General features: G+C 33.6%; 1 long non-coding RNA gene across 1 annotated transcript; it reads left to right on the forward strand.

Moving 5' to 3' along the window:
• Positions 1 to 327: 327 nt before the first annotated feature.
• LOC128210377 (uncharacterized) lies at positions 328 to 6,823 on the forward strand. The gene is made up of 3 exons (XR_008257151.1): positions 328 to 434; positions 5,604 to 5,706; positions 6,411 to 6,823. It is a non-coding gene; the product is annotated as an uncharacterized LOC128210377 (long non-coding RNA).
• Positions 6,824 to 15,971: the final 9,148 nt, after the last annotated feature.

Genomic DNA, 15,971 nt, shown 5'->3' on the forward strand with positions numbered 1-15,971 from the left:
TTTCCTTTTACGAACGTTTCATTTTAAATGTCAGAAAAACAACAACAACTTAGATTATTCAATAGTGCGAGTGTTTCCTACAAACGAAAAATCATTACCAGGTTTCTGAACAAATGTCACAGTAGTATGTCATTAATGATGTTCCGGTGCACAATTGTCAGTATTTTGTATTATAAAATCTTAAATGTCAACGCCACTTTTTTATATATTTCTAGCTACTTGCGCTCAGAACTGCAAATTTCAACATCACATGAGCCATGAAATATTAAATATCAAATTTCAATTTAAACAATTTGTGTAATACTGAGTCATTCAGTGCAGAACATATTCAGTGCAGGTCTGTAATCCATCTTTGTCATATCCCATAATTCAACTTCCTGTTTGGACAGAGTCTGTTCCAGCTCAGATTATGAAGGTTAAACATGTAAAAAATGGTAAGCATCGATGTTGTTTAATATTTTTTTTGCTATCTTGAAAGTTCAAAACAATGGCAAATTGACTTTTAATATTAATGGGACTTTTATTCAAATATAAACGTATTTATCGATCTGCAGCCATTTGTATACAAATTCAAGTTGTCCAACGGTTATCTATTGGCCATTTTTCACATGTAAATGTTTTGATTGATTAATAAGCATTATTGGATAAAACACATTTTGGCTCACTTTGACCAAATTTAAGAATTAATCTGTTATATAAAATTGGCTGCAGATGCGATTATTTTAGAAGTATAACAAAAATTATACATGCGATTTTATTAAAAAAACACCCTCATTTATCAGACAACAAGTGCATCTATAACACCAACTGGAACTTGTCTTCTCCGAATCATTCTGCACATGATTTTGTACCATCAATGTCTGGAGGGCTGCCAGAGCTCTAAACATGGCAGCTATTACCCTCTGACATCTAAATATTAGGATAATAACTCATAATGGGAAGGGTCTGTGAGATTTAACACATTTTTCGCCAAGTGGTTAAATGTGGCCATTGTTTGTGAATCTGCCTTCAAAAGTAATCCTAAATCTGTGTGATATAAATAAAAGAATATACACGTATATATGATATTTTACAATTCCTTCGTAATACTCCAAAGGAAGAAAGTAATTAAACAATAGTTATTGAAACACATTTTATAAACAGTTCAGGCAAACCCCTTCAGCAAGATAAAAAAAAACACATTAGTTTTCTACATGATGAACGTGTAGACCGAAATGTTTAGTAGAAGTGTTAAAATGATTATTATATAGTTATTATGTAAGGGCAGGTTTCCACAAACGGGCATGTTTTGGTCTTTGTAAAGACATTTTTCCACAAACGCACAGGTTTTAAAAAGAGATTCCCACAAACTGGCAAATTCGTATCCAAAATGACGTCAAAGTACTGAAACCGCCAAAACGTTCCTATCACTTGGCATTCCAGAAATTATTGTACGCCGGCGTCACGGAGTAGTTCCATTATAAGCGTTAGTTGGTTTGTTTTCTATGTTATTACACTGTTGTTTAATTACGAATTTATATGTTAAACAACAATAATTAATGTCTTTAGTTTAAAATTAAGAAGGCGGTCAGCAACGACTTATTATGCAACATTAGACGCATAAATACGAATACCAAACAAAATGTACGTTACATTCTAAGTTAGATGGCAGGTTTTACGGAAATCCTTGTAAGTTAAGAATGACTGAAAAAAACTGTACAGTCTTATACGTACTATGCCTTTTTCTATAATATTCAGGGGCGGATCCATGATTTGACATTAGAGGGGGCGTGACTTAGGGGCGAACCATTTTTGCTTGCGCCCCACCCTTAGAAACGAATTTTATTTGGCGCCAAGTGTTGGCAGGGCAGTTTGGGGTCCTCCCCAAGATAATTTTACAATATCTAGTAAGAAATGGTGCTTTTGGGGCGTATTTTATTACCTTTCTTCTCCTATATTGAAATAAAAAGTAAACTTGGACGATTTATTTTTATTTTATTTATTTTTTTAGGGGGGGGGGGGGGCAATATCAGCAAATGCATTCCTTTGGCCAAACACAAACAATATCAGGCATATATACACCAATGGCCATACAAAAGAACAATTAAACATATTTACGAGAGCGAGAGTATCAGTACGTTTCTTCAAAGCCTTGAATACAATGTTTTAAAGATTTTTAATATTCCGACCTTTATTACTTGACATGATATAAACAAAACAAAATATAGTGTTAAATTTAACAAATACATGTATTTTCATAAAAATAATTGAAACGGAAGTAATTACACCTCATGTTGACTTCAGAGTCATAGGCATTATTACCACGAAACTCTAGTTTCCAGGGGGTTTTAAGTTCAGATCATAAGTTTTCAAACAATTATAAGGTACAAACCTTTATTTTTAGACAATTAAAGTTGAAACCCATCCTTCAAGATGATTTTTAATTGTGCGAACGAACTTGTTTTGAAATATTCGCAACAATGTGGAATTTCAGGTACACGTAACATTTCATTCAACAATTACTGCATAGCAGTAACGCGAGCAACTTTTTCAAATGGTCACTCCCTGCACTGTGAAGTACGCAGATTTTCGACAATCGAAGCTTTTCAAAAGATGATGCCAAGCATTTTAAGCCTGCCATAAATTTATTAAATTTGAAATCCCTGTCAGGTATATGAATCATGTATTCAGTGAGGCAGGATGATTGACGCTCCCCGGATGTAGGCAGGGTGGTGTTTATGTTTGTTGCTTTTTCAGTTCATAAACAAGAAAATCTGGAAACTATATTACTTCCACATGAGCGTCTTTAACTGAAGTTCAATGTGGTGAACCTGTGTTAAGTATTAAATGTAATCAAATTGGTAAGAGCAGTTGATTTAGTCATTCGTTCTACATGAACTTTGGTTTCTTAGGTAACAAGACTATTGTATTTAATTTAATAATGAATTAAAAGAAATCGAAATTAATTACGCCTAAAAAAAATATGTCTGTTTCGGGTAACCCGACCCTACCTATAAAAATGCGCCGACCCTAACTATTTTTTTCCGTTTCTGAGCAAAAAAAAATATTCGTTAGCGAATAGAGAGTTACGAAGGGCGGAAAAAAGCAGATTTTAATCAGAATTATTGTTTATATGATAAAACAAAGTCAGGCAATGACAGTTATGTATGAAAGACTGCCATGTGCAAGAAAACACTCTGAACTTACGACAGATTTAAAATAATAATAATAATAATAAAAAAATCCCTACCCACCCTACCTAGAAATTTTGGGAAGGTTACCCTAAACAAACATTTTTTTGGCCTTATAGCAACAAAATGGCAGCTCATCAATATCACTCATAGAAAACCAAAGAGCATTGGTTATTTTCATGTTCTTTTAATCATACATTCTACATGAACTTAGGTTAGTAGATTATTGTATTTAATTTTAAAAGAAATCGAAATGAATTTATAGTAACAAAATGGCAGCTCATCAATTACCACTCATTGAAAACCTTACAAGAAGATATGGAAAAGTTCAGTTAAACAGAATCCAGGAAACGATGATGTGAAAATTTGTTCAATTGCTATAATATATTTTATGAAATACTTCTGTTGGAAAGGGAACATTTATTATAATAATTGCAACCACTTCATTCCAAGCACCTAAGCGTCAGAAGTTCCGCTACATTTGATTTGAAAATATAGACACAGCTGTTTAGTTTTTTGGCAACTGTTTCGTAGAAATCAACTCGAAGCATTACTTCATCTTGATATACAGAAGTTGTAACCATAGATGGTTTTTCATATAAAACTTGAAACTGTGCCTTTTTATGTTGTGTAACTCAATTATACATGGAGCTCATAATCTTTCGTTCCAGCATTTCTTGGAACGAACCATAACTAAAGCGATCACAGGAGTGACGGATACCCCCACACGTAACCTGGACACAGGAATGGTTCCTTTGTTTTCTTTTTCTTTGAAAATTGACCATAACAGCATAAAACATATGTTGCTTGTAATCGAAGTCGAACTTGATCTTTATTTTAGATTAAAACGTTTGTACCAAAACTATTTGAATGTATCTGTCATGCGTTATCGTGCGGACGCCTTCTTTGCAAATTCTTAGGTGAAAAGCGCACATTATTCCGTAAATTAATAAATCCTACAAGCCTTTCATGAGTTATTGTACCGACACATACTTCGGAGGGAAAATCCGAGTGTAAAATGAGACATAACTCAGTCAGAAATCTGTAATTTGTAAACGAAGACGAACTTTTATTTATGGCTTTAAACATGTGTACGAAACGTTATTAAGTCCGTCGACTCTTTCATGAGCGATCTTCAGGACAGAACAAACTGATCGACCGACCGACCGACATGCGAATGACAAGCGCACTTCTATATAACCCCAAATTTGTTTTGTTATGGTATTATTAGCATAGGTAGAAACTACCTCTATAATGTCGTGATTTGGTTATATAAGAACAAGAGTGTCGCGAAGCGAAAGCGAGCGTTCGTCTGCTTTTCAGTCGGCAATGCTTTAGCCAGTGATATGGGCCCTGCTGAACGTAAACATATTGTCTCTAACACGTGTACCAAGTTTCTTTCGAGCTTATTTTGAAACTTCAGGATTTTATTCGACGACGAGTAACATTCACGTGAAGGCTGTGACAATACCAATAGTTTGTTCTTCTCCGAAAAAAGCATGACAATATCGTAACATTTTTCCCTTTGAGAAAATCAACAAACATGCTAAAACTGGTATCGGATCCGCCCCTCCTGTTTTTTTTTGTTTTACAAATAGAAAAGTACTTTGTTTCACCCACTCACTCCAACTAGGTTTGGCCTTACCGTACCGACCAAGGATAAACTATATATCATTTCCAATAGCCATCATTAAAACCAAATCAACAATTAACTTGAAATATTTTGATAGACATTACGCGAAGAAATGAGCGAACAGTACTCAAACAACTATAATTTTATTTCTATATAAACATATGTAACACCTTAATTTGTCTTAATTTTTTGCTTTAAACAATTTTAAAGTACTTACTTTGATAACAACAAGGAACATGCATGCAAAATGGGGAATATCAAATCACAAGCAAAGTAGTTATTTGACTCTTTTGTAAAAATGTAAGCTCTAATTTGACATAATTATGAGAATGTATATATTACGTACAAAACTCTCAGGAAACCGTAATTATTTAGTTTTTTTTATATATATTTTGTGACAGCACAATTAGCTTCCCTCTTTGCACTATTTTTTCTCCAATTTTTTTTTGCAGAAGTTGACACTTGTTACATATGAATCTGACCACTCCCTGAGCTTCATGACATTTCCTCTGAACTTGATCCGTCGCATGAGGCTGCCCTGTGGGTCAAAAATAATAAATACCTTTTTGTGTAAAACCATCCAATAAATCTAGTGTCGTTAGCAAAGAAAACGTATCTGACATCATTTACCATCATAGAGCCAATAAAACTGACCATAGGTCTTTAATCAAACAGATGCTGCAGATACATTAAAAATTCATAAGAATTCAGTGACCATGACTTATGGCTGGAAAGAATTTGCAAACTAGATGACAAAGACGAATTTACTGTCATAATATTATATCTTGTCTTATTTTTAGTGGGCAGCCATCAAGACCTAGGGTCAAGGAAGGGACAGTGAGGGCCTGTGACGGTGTTTCAACCATTAAATTGAAGAAGTTTAAATCAGCTCTTCACAAGGAGGTACAAAAGGTCTTTAAGTCTAATGACAGCTCTTCAGTGCAGAAGGTCGAAACTGTTGTCCAACATGCTAGTAAAACATGGTTAACTATCTGCTGACCAAGTATATAGTGTTACCCAGCTGAAATGGGAGACCCTTGAAAGGCTATTGGGCTGTGGTCAGTTTCTGGTCAGTATCATGAACACCCCTTGACCTACAAAAGATCCGATACTGGTCCTATGATAACCATCTATAGGTTTGTATTTGTAAATTTGGAAAATATGATTGACCCATGATGGATCATTGAACTCAATAATCTACTGCCACTCTATTATTTTCCTTAATTTTAAATTTAGTAAGGACATTTTTTTCAAAATATCAGCATACAAATAGTTCTCTCAAACCGAAATACACTCGAACACTCTGGTCAGCGGACATTTTAACATTCAGGTCTGCTTAAATATTTCTGAAATGCGATATGTTTAGCCTAAGTTCAAGGGGCTGTTTCCTGTTTGAGGAACCGATTAATGAATACAGCTACATCTCAATTTTATAACTGACAAATTACCATAGAAATATATTGAACAATCAAACTTTCCAAAACCTGATATTTTAATAAAATGTGTCATTTCATTTTTAATAATGACTAAATTAATACCTGTCTTTTAATATAACCTCCCTATTCTATGCAAAAGGACCAGGGTGTTGTCGGTTTTTTATTTTCCAGCCTGACAGGCATCAAATGGCAACGTCTGCAGTGAACACATGACCTCTCACCTGTCTTCATCTCCATGGCAACGCAACGACATTCCTTCTGATCTTCATGATATTTTTTGGAAATTGATTCAAGGGTCCCTGTAAGAAATTTGAACATCTTATTAAATATTTTAGTTGGAACTGAGTGTCGACATCTGTATGCCATGCCAGATTGAGTGTTGAAAAATCAGGAAAGTTCTTTCCTTACATTAAATTATATATTAGAACATGCAGAAACTGCAGGATCTGGTGAATACATATATATTTTAATGACTTGCCTTCACCAGCAAAAAAGTAATTCAAAAGTAAACCATAAAAGAATAGTTGAATGGAATACTGTAGCGATGTTCTAGCTTAATAAAATTGTAGAAATCGATAGAAAGATAAAATGTAGGTAAATTAAACGAATGTTTATTATTTTTTGGTCGTTGTTTTTTGGGTCGGCAGGGGTATTTTTTAATTTAAATGTAGGTATTACCCCCTTGAAACGGTCAGCGAATCGAGGAGAGTTCACCGTCAGTATTTGTTCCAATGCCGAAATAATTTGACATGTATTTTAACAAATTATTAACGCACAGCATTTTTTTGGTATCTTTATGCACGTGTGTGCAACGATGTTAACCAACGTATTTCTTGTAAATTGCATTCAGCTTCGTTCCAGATTGCAGACATTGATTGCAGCAATTTCTCCATTTAATTACATGTTAGATCCAATTGACAAAATTGAATCTCAATAATTTGATCGATGCAAATGACTTCCTGTGACGTGACAATTTCATCACCACGTGATCAACCCTCCACCTTGTGCAGCTCCTAATGACATTGTCATTTTTTGACAGGCCGGTCATTATAATGAAACAGTCATCAAATTTGAGACGGAAAAAATGATCAAATTTCGACTCAACATCCCCTTGATAACAATGGGTTGGTATAATGTCAGTTTCTATGTTTGTAGATTTGATACTATTTCGTTACAATACTTTCACTAATGGTGGGGCTATATGGTACAAATCAATCTATTACATGAAAACTAGGTATAGAATTTTTTGGTATTTAAGTATAACTAAATTCAATTTGTTTATGAAAACAACATCTAATAACTTTAAATCCTTTAAATATAAAACAACTGCAAAAAATATATAATTTAAATATTGTTATATGAATCGCATATAAAGTAAAATATTTTTTATCATGCATGAATTGAAAACTACATCCAACACCAGGTTTTAATGGAGAAAAATAGCCCAAGTTCTGAATGATTTTATTTCCGTTTCCATGGTACCTTTTCAGAATTACACAGAAAGTAGGATAGATAAAAGAAAAAAGAAGAACAATTATTCTAACGAATACAATACCCCTACTATATGGTACACTGATTAAAGTAAAAAACTTAAAAAAACAGAAAGATAAAGATAAGACCAATATCCTGATGGCAAACTAGATTTAAAGTCTCTGATGTTTGTGGAAGAATCGCTTGACAAAGCATACATGTAAACATAACGTAAGATCCCTCCAGACAAATTGTCTATTAGCGGAAAGCATACTTCCTCATTTTGGGGTTGTTTTGTAAACAAACGTCTTTTAAAATCCAATCCCTTTAGACGATCACACAAGTGATGCCTACTGTTCCAGCAAATGTTACATGGTTCCTCTGATACTTGTAAAAAGTTCTTAGAAAATTGCCAGGAATGTAAAACCGCGGAATGTGAAACTTAGTTCAGTTAGTTCAACGTTCAATTATTTCATTAAGGAGCCAAACACATACTACAGCCAAACACATACTAAAGTACTTAATTAAACCCATTGTCCTTTTTGAAAGCTTCATGTTTTTTTTGTTTCTTGTTTAAATTTCTATTTCAACATAGACTGCTTCCCAAATATCTTACAATATTGAACTCACTGTGCGCATCAAAGATCTTCTTGATGCCCTCGAATGGCTCTAACTTATGCATCGCAATGTCTTCTTTAATTTCAGACAGCAATTATTGAATTTCATGGGAGATCTGTGTCCAAATGATAGAAAAACATATTCGTAATTTTAGGATTTTTTTTTAATTTTCAAAACAATTAAAGGAGCACCGTATAGGCTTATGCCAGAATATAGTTTGTTTTAATTTAAATGCATTCATTATCGTATTGAACTCACTTGTCCAAAATGATCAAAATAAAAATGCATATGATTTAGGTATGGTTAAAGATATGGGTGATGGCGCTTTTTTACTATAAACATTGTGGACACCTAGCTTTAATTAATTAAGAACAACAACATTTATAAAAGGGAAATAATATTTTTATCTGTACATAAATCAAATGCATTTTTTGTTTGTTTTGATCATATAAGTTCAATGAGTCAAAACGTGACAATGCATTAAAATTAGAAGAAAAAAACAACTTGTTGCATCAACCTATAATGCGCACACACTAAACCAGAAATCCTTTTTTTATTTCGCATACCTTCATGTGTATGTCTAATTATATATGATGAGTATATTACCCTATAATGGGGCTTTCATATGATAGGACATTTAATCATACATATGGGTCCAAAACTGCATGGCAAAATCTCGACGGTAATCCATCCATGAAATTACAATGTCTCGAAACTGAGACACCACGTGATCAGCGTTATTTCGCTCTTTGTGAAGTCAATATCATAATAATGTATCAAAAACACAGTCAAAAACATGAATAAGAAAAAAAAAAGTCCTTCATTTTGGGTATTTTGGGGTAATTACAGCTCTTTCAGGTATGTGAGACTAATGACAGTATAATCGAGACCGTTATTTCCCTGGTCTCCTATTTGACGCCGTGTATTTTTTTGTTCTTTCACAAGGTAATAGTTTGATGACATAGTTAATAGAAAATTAAGCGACTTGGATAATCGGAGCAATTTATTACCTTTGAAGGAAATTTGAAGTGTTAAAAGAAAAATGGTTTCAGTATTCGTCGATATTTCAAGTTGTCAAAGTCACAAAGTAATAATACATTTCTTATTGTGATGGAAAAACTTGACTTTAAATCTTAACATGATGTTGTATCGTGTAAAATGAAAAACAACAACAACAACAACAACAGCAGCAGCAACATCAACATATTTATGTTTTTAGGTTTGCTTTTAAGAGTTTTACGGGTCAATATGCTCAAAGAAAAAAACGCTCAAGTTACAGGTTTACAAAACAAACTCATGGCAATGTGTATTAATAAACTAAATAAAGAACCTTTTCGAAAAAATGTGAAAATAGCTTAGTGGCACAAAAATAATCAAAACGTCATATTTTTGCTCCACATAATTTGATGTTCGGGTTTGGAAGTTCAGTGCAAGATTTTCATTGATTGACTATTGCAAGTCATTTTCAAACTTCAATCTCAGATCAGCAATACGCGTTTATCCTAAGTCAGAATCAGTAAATCTTATCTTGAAAAGCCCAAATGAGGATAGTGATATGACACTTGGTGGCCGATTTTAAACACCCATGACATCTATTGTGTGTCGGTGGAAAATTTGATCTACTTAGGATATGTTTTCATCGGCTTACCAAGATAGCTATCAACTGCTTTTGGTTTTTCAAAAATATTGCTTTGCCTTTTCTTTATTTACAAAATAGTCACCAAACACAAAGAAAATCATCCTTCAAAGGCTTCATGGGATCTTTTCAGCAATTTTCATTGTTTACCCAAGTTGAATAACGCTATTTTTACAAAACAAAATACCGTCTGCGCGCACCGTCTTATATCAGTGATAGCGCTAGATTTTAAGTACACCTGAGATTATATGGGTCTAAACATTCTGAATAGTTTCAATATCCCTAGTAACACTTTAAAGGGATTTTTAAATTTCAAAAGCCTTTATTACCAAGAGTCGTTAACATCATTTTGAACGCGAATAAAGAAGTGAGACGAAGGATCAGGTTACCCTTAAATTGAATGTAATATGTAAATGCATAATTTGCGCTCGTCCTTCCTTTTGTGGGTAATCATGAAGATTATAGCGTACACTTACCCATGTTGAAAGTTACTATTAGTGAACTGGATTTCGTTTCATTTACTCTATTTCCATGATAATTTATTTTCAAACAGAATTTTCGTCAAGTCTGTTATTGCGAACCTTTCTGCATACAAGTGAGAAACAAACACCAGGCACCACTGTCACAAATTCTTCAAGAAGTCAAATTCCAATCTCAACTCATTTTGCAACATTGCATCAAAAGTTATTCAAACACTTGTGTTTTTACCCTTTTTAAAGCGATTTTTTATTAGAATGAGTTGTTTCATTTTTAAAGTTGAAGTAATTCTAGAGTTAAAATCTTACTTCAGTTTTTAATAAAAAAAACAATGAGTTTTTCTTAATTACATTGTATGTGGTATAATGTTGAGAGAATGCGCTTTAACAAAGATTTTCAAAAACTGTTGGTGTCATGTGATGAAACAAATTGAGATTCAGATTGCGATTTGTTATATCGGGGGCCCGTTCGTCTGTTTTGACTTACCTTTAATTGCTGGCTTGCGCTTTATTTCAAACGCATATTCTCTTTTTTTTGTCATACAAAATATATAGTGCACATTATCCCATATAAAACAAGTAAGCTATCTCAAGGGTCATTATTTCGACGACTAGCGGACTCCTTTACGCCAAAAATTTATAATGCTTCACGCAAGACCAATTATATTTGAGTGAAAGCTCCTTCTTTGTAACTAGAGGCCCCATCCTTACATAAACTCTTTTTTGCTACCTGACCAACATCAGGGCTTATTTTCTAGTCCGTTGCCCAAACACCAACACCTACTAAAAGCTTTTCCATAATGGTTCATGAGATTATGTAGAAAAAAGGCTTATTTTGTGAATCACCATTTAAAACTATTGAAAACACAAAAATTGGCGGCAACTAGGCAAACTCTTAAGAGCTTTACCCATTCACCCCATTCTTCCTACATCAAACTGCAATTATTGTTATTCTCTTCCATGTTATTCAATTTAGCATATTATCTCATATTATTTCAGCTTGTTTGAATTTCAGATTATGTTCAGTCCGGCTCAAATCCCAAACTTTTTAAGGTATTGTGAACTTAAAGGAACTAGAAACTGCAAGAAAAAATAAGGAAATTGTTAAGCATTTGCATAAAATTGATATGGTTGTGTACAATGCATTTAATCTTTTTCCCAGGTGTATCACATCGCATGTACGACACATGCACCTTCGCAGTTTTTTTTTTCGAACTAACTGGGGTTGTATACCAAGTAAAATCCCTCTAAGTTTAAAAAGCTGAAAATGACAGCGAGTTGATAAAAAACGCTTATTGACAGTTAAGTGTAGGAATGATCACATGACTTGCGAGGTGTTCGGACAAAAAACATTCCACTTTTTTAACTGATAAACTATTATGCGCTATTTTTAAACAGTGAACCTTATAGCTGAGATTGGGACCTGATTGTTGCGTTTATTCTTTTAGTTATGTAAAATGATGAATTGTTGACCTCATGCAAACTCCCATTGACAATTCTATGCTTGTTTTTAGGACATACTGTATTTGCCTATTTTTGTATCAGGTGTCTTGTCCCTAACGTTTTTTTCTTAAAAAGCCTGTTTTACTCGGAAGATTTTCTCGCAATTCTTTATCACGTCATTGCATTTGTTCTTCTATACATGTAAACATCATTTGAAGAACTTGAAGGTCTATGTGTTTTGATTAATGTCTTAAATCATTGTGACACAATTCATAAAATTTCTTATCATAACCATCACCGTCTTAATTTCTATCCGTAACCAGGTTACAGTGAATAGTCAACCAAATTATAATCCAAAGTAACAAGGGAAGCAGCTGGAGGGTACGAGCTCTCTACTTAAAAGGTTATCTAAACATTTCATGTGACCATAAATCTGAATAAAAACAAACTCTTGTACTATAAAAACAAAAATATTTCAAAAGATTTACAACATTATACATTATTGCCATGACAAACATTCACTGAACACTTGCGTTAAAGCAATGTAGCGTGAAGTGGTGTAGTGGTAAAGGTGTCCGCCTCCTCAGAACAGGTTGTGGGTTCGATCAACATGAGGGCAACTTTATCTTGGCCTCTCAAAATTGACACCAGTACTGGTTTTAATCCAGGAAACTTACTAGAAAGCAATTATATATATATATATATATATATATATATATATATATATATATATATATATATATATATATATATATATATATATATATATATATATATATATATATGTTATCAACATTTGCAACAATCTGGCAATATAGAGCAAATATAAGTGTGAAGTAAGGCAATGTAGGAGTGAAAGCACGATACAAAATACATAATGCTTCTTTATTTGTCAGAAAAAAAAAACTTTATTTCAATTTAATACTTCAAATGTCATCTCTGTCATTTGTGCAGGCTGTCCCATAGTCAGCGTCTAGTTATGTCAATTTCAAATTACATTTACAATAAGGAAAATGTTCCCATCCGAAGATAGACATATAAATCACCACCTATCTATCTGTAAACCAGGAAATACAACGGTTCGTGAGGACAATCATGTAACGACCCATTTATGGCGTTAATGTTTATACGATTTCAATCTTCAGTCAAATTCACCGTCAAGAAAATGTGTACTTAGAAACATTGCCTACCTATGCAAAAGCACAGCGTTCAAGGGAATAAAACATAGATGGTTAGTAACAAAGTCCCATGATATATCAAGGAAAGAAAACATAGATGGTTAGTAACGGAGTCTCATGAGATATCAAGAGAGGAAAACATAGATGGTTAGTAACGGAGTCTCATGATATATCAAGGAAGGAAAAAATAGATGGTTAGTAACGGAGTCTCGTGATATATCAAGGAAGGAAAACATAGATGGTTAGTAACAGAATCTCATGAGATATCAAGGGAGGAAAACATAGATGGTTAGTAACAGAGTCTCATTAGATATAAAAGAAGGAAAACATAGATGCTTTGTAATGGAGTCTCATGAGATATCAAGGGAGATAAACATAGATGGTTAGTAACAGAATCTCATGAGATATCAAGGGAGGAAAACATAGATGGTTAGTAACAGAATCTCATGAGTTATCAAGAGAGGAAAACATAGATGGTTAGTAACGGAGTCTCATGATATATCAAGGAAGGAAAAAATAGATGGTTAGTAACAGAGTCTCATGAGATATCAAGGGAGGAAAAAATAGATGGTTAGTAACGGAGTCTCATGATATATCAAGGAAGGAAAACATAGATGGTTAGTAACGGAGTCTCATGATATATCAAGGAAGGAAAAAATAGATGGTTAGTAACGGAGTCTCATGAGATATCAAGGAAGGAAAACATAGATGGTTAGTAACAGAGTCTCATTAGATATCAAGGAAGCAAAACATAGATATTTAGTAACAGAGTCTCATGAGATATCAAGGGAGATAAACATAGATGCTTAGTAACGGAGTCTCATGAGATATCAAGGAAGGAAAAAATAGATGGTTAGTAACAGAATCTCATGAGATATCAAGGGAGGAAAACATAGATGGTTAGTAACAGAGTCTCATTAGATATCAAAGAAGGAAAACATAGATGCTTAGTAATGGAGTCTCATGAGATATCAAGGGAGATAAACATAGATGCTTAGTAACAGAGTCTCATGAGATATCAAGGGAGGAAAACATAGATGCTTAGTAACGGAGTCTCATGAGATATCAAGGAAGGAAAAAATAGATGGTTAGTAACAGAATCTCATGAGATATCAAGGGAGGAAAACATAGATGGTTAGTAACAGAGTCTCATTAGATATTAAAGAAGGAAAACATAGATGCTTAGTAATGGAGTCTCATGAGATATCAAGGGAGATAAACATAGATGGTTAGTAACAGAATCTCATGAGATATCAAGAGAGGAAAACATAGATGGTTAGTAACGGAGTCTCATGATATATCAAGGAAGGAAAAAAATAGATGGTTAGTAACAGAGTCTCATGAGATATCAAGGGAGGAAAAAATAGATGGTTAGTAACAGAATCTCATGAGATATCAAGGAAGCAAAACATAGATATTTAGTAACGGAGTCTCATGAGATATCAAGGGAGATAAACATAGATGCTTAGTAACGGAGTCTCATGAGATATCAAGGAAGGAAAAAATAGATGGTTAGTAACAGAATCTCATGAGATATCAAGGGAGGAAAACATAGATGGTTAGTAACAGAGTCTCATTAGATATAAAAGAAGGAAAACATAGATGCTTTGTAATGGAGTCTCATGAGATATCAAGGGAGATAAACATAGATGGTTAGTAACAGAATCTCATGAGATATCAAGGGAGGAAAACATAGATGGTTAGTAACGGAATCTCATGAGTTATCAAGAGAGGAAAACATAGATGGTTAGTAACGAAGTCTCATGATATATCAAGGAAGGAAAAAATAGATGGTTAGTAACAGAGTCTCATGAGATATCAAGGGAGGAAAAAATAGATGGTTAGTAACGGAGTCTCATGATATATCAAGGAAGGAAAACATAGATGGTTAGTAACGGAGTCTCATGATATATCAAGGAAGGAAAAAATAGGTGGTTTGTAACGGAGTCTCATGAGATATCAAGGAAGGAAAACATAGATGGTTAGTAACAGAGTCTCATTAGATATCAAGGAAGCAAAACATAGATATTTAGTAACAGAGTCTCATGAGATATCAAGGGAGATAAACATAGATGCTTAGTAACGGAGTCTCATGAGATATCAAGGAAGGAAAAAATAGATGGTTAGTAACAGAATCTCATGAGATATCAAGGGAGGAAAACATAGATGGTTAGTAACAGAGTCTCATTAGATATCAAAGAAGGAAAACATAGATGCTTAGTAATGGAGTCTCATGAGATATCAAGGGAGATAAACATAGATGCTTAGTAACAGAGTCTCATGAGATATCAAGGGAGGAAACCATAGATGCTTAGTAACGGAGTCTCATGAGATATCAAGGGAGATAAACATAGATGGTTAGTAACAGAATCTCATGAGATATCAAGGGAGATAAACATAGATGCTTAGTAACAGAATCTCATGAGATATCAAGGGAGATAAACATAGATGCTTAGTAACAGAGTCTCATGAGATATCAAAGAAGGAAAACATAGATGCTTAGTAAAAGAGTCTCATGAGTTAGTAACAATTTAAAGAGTCTCAAGAGAGATCAAGGAAAGAAAACAGATGGTAAGTAAGAGAGTAGTTAAATGAAAGAAAACAGATGGTAAGTTAGAGAGTAGTTCAATGAAAGAAAACAGATGGTAAGTTAGAGAGTAGTTCAATGAAAGAAAACAGATGGTAAGCAAGAGAGTTGTTCAATGAAAGAAAACAGATGGTAAGTTAGAGAGTAGTTCAATGAACGAAAACAGATGGTAAGTTAGAGAGTAGTTCAATGAAAGAAAACAATGGGTAAGTTAGTGAGTAGTTCAATGAAAGAAAACAAATGGTATGTTAGAGAGTAGTTAAATGAAAGAAAAACAGATGGTACGTTGGAGAGTAGTTCAATGACAGAAAACAGATGGTAATA

This window comes from Mya arenaria, chromosome 12 (genome assembly GCF_026914265.1).
Source record: "Mya arenaria isolate MELC-2E11 chromosome 12, ASM2691426v1".
Taxonomy (NCBI): Eukaryota; Metazoa; Mollusca; class Bivalvia; order Myida; family Myidae; genus Mya; species Mya arenaria.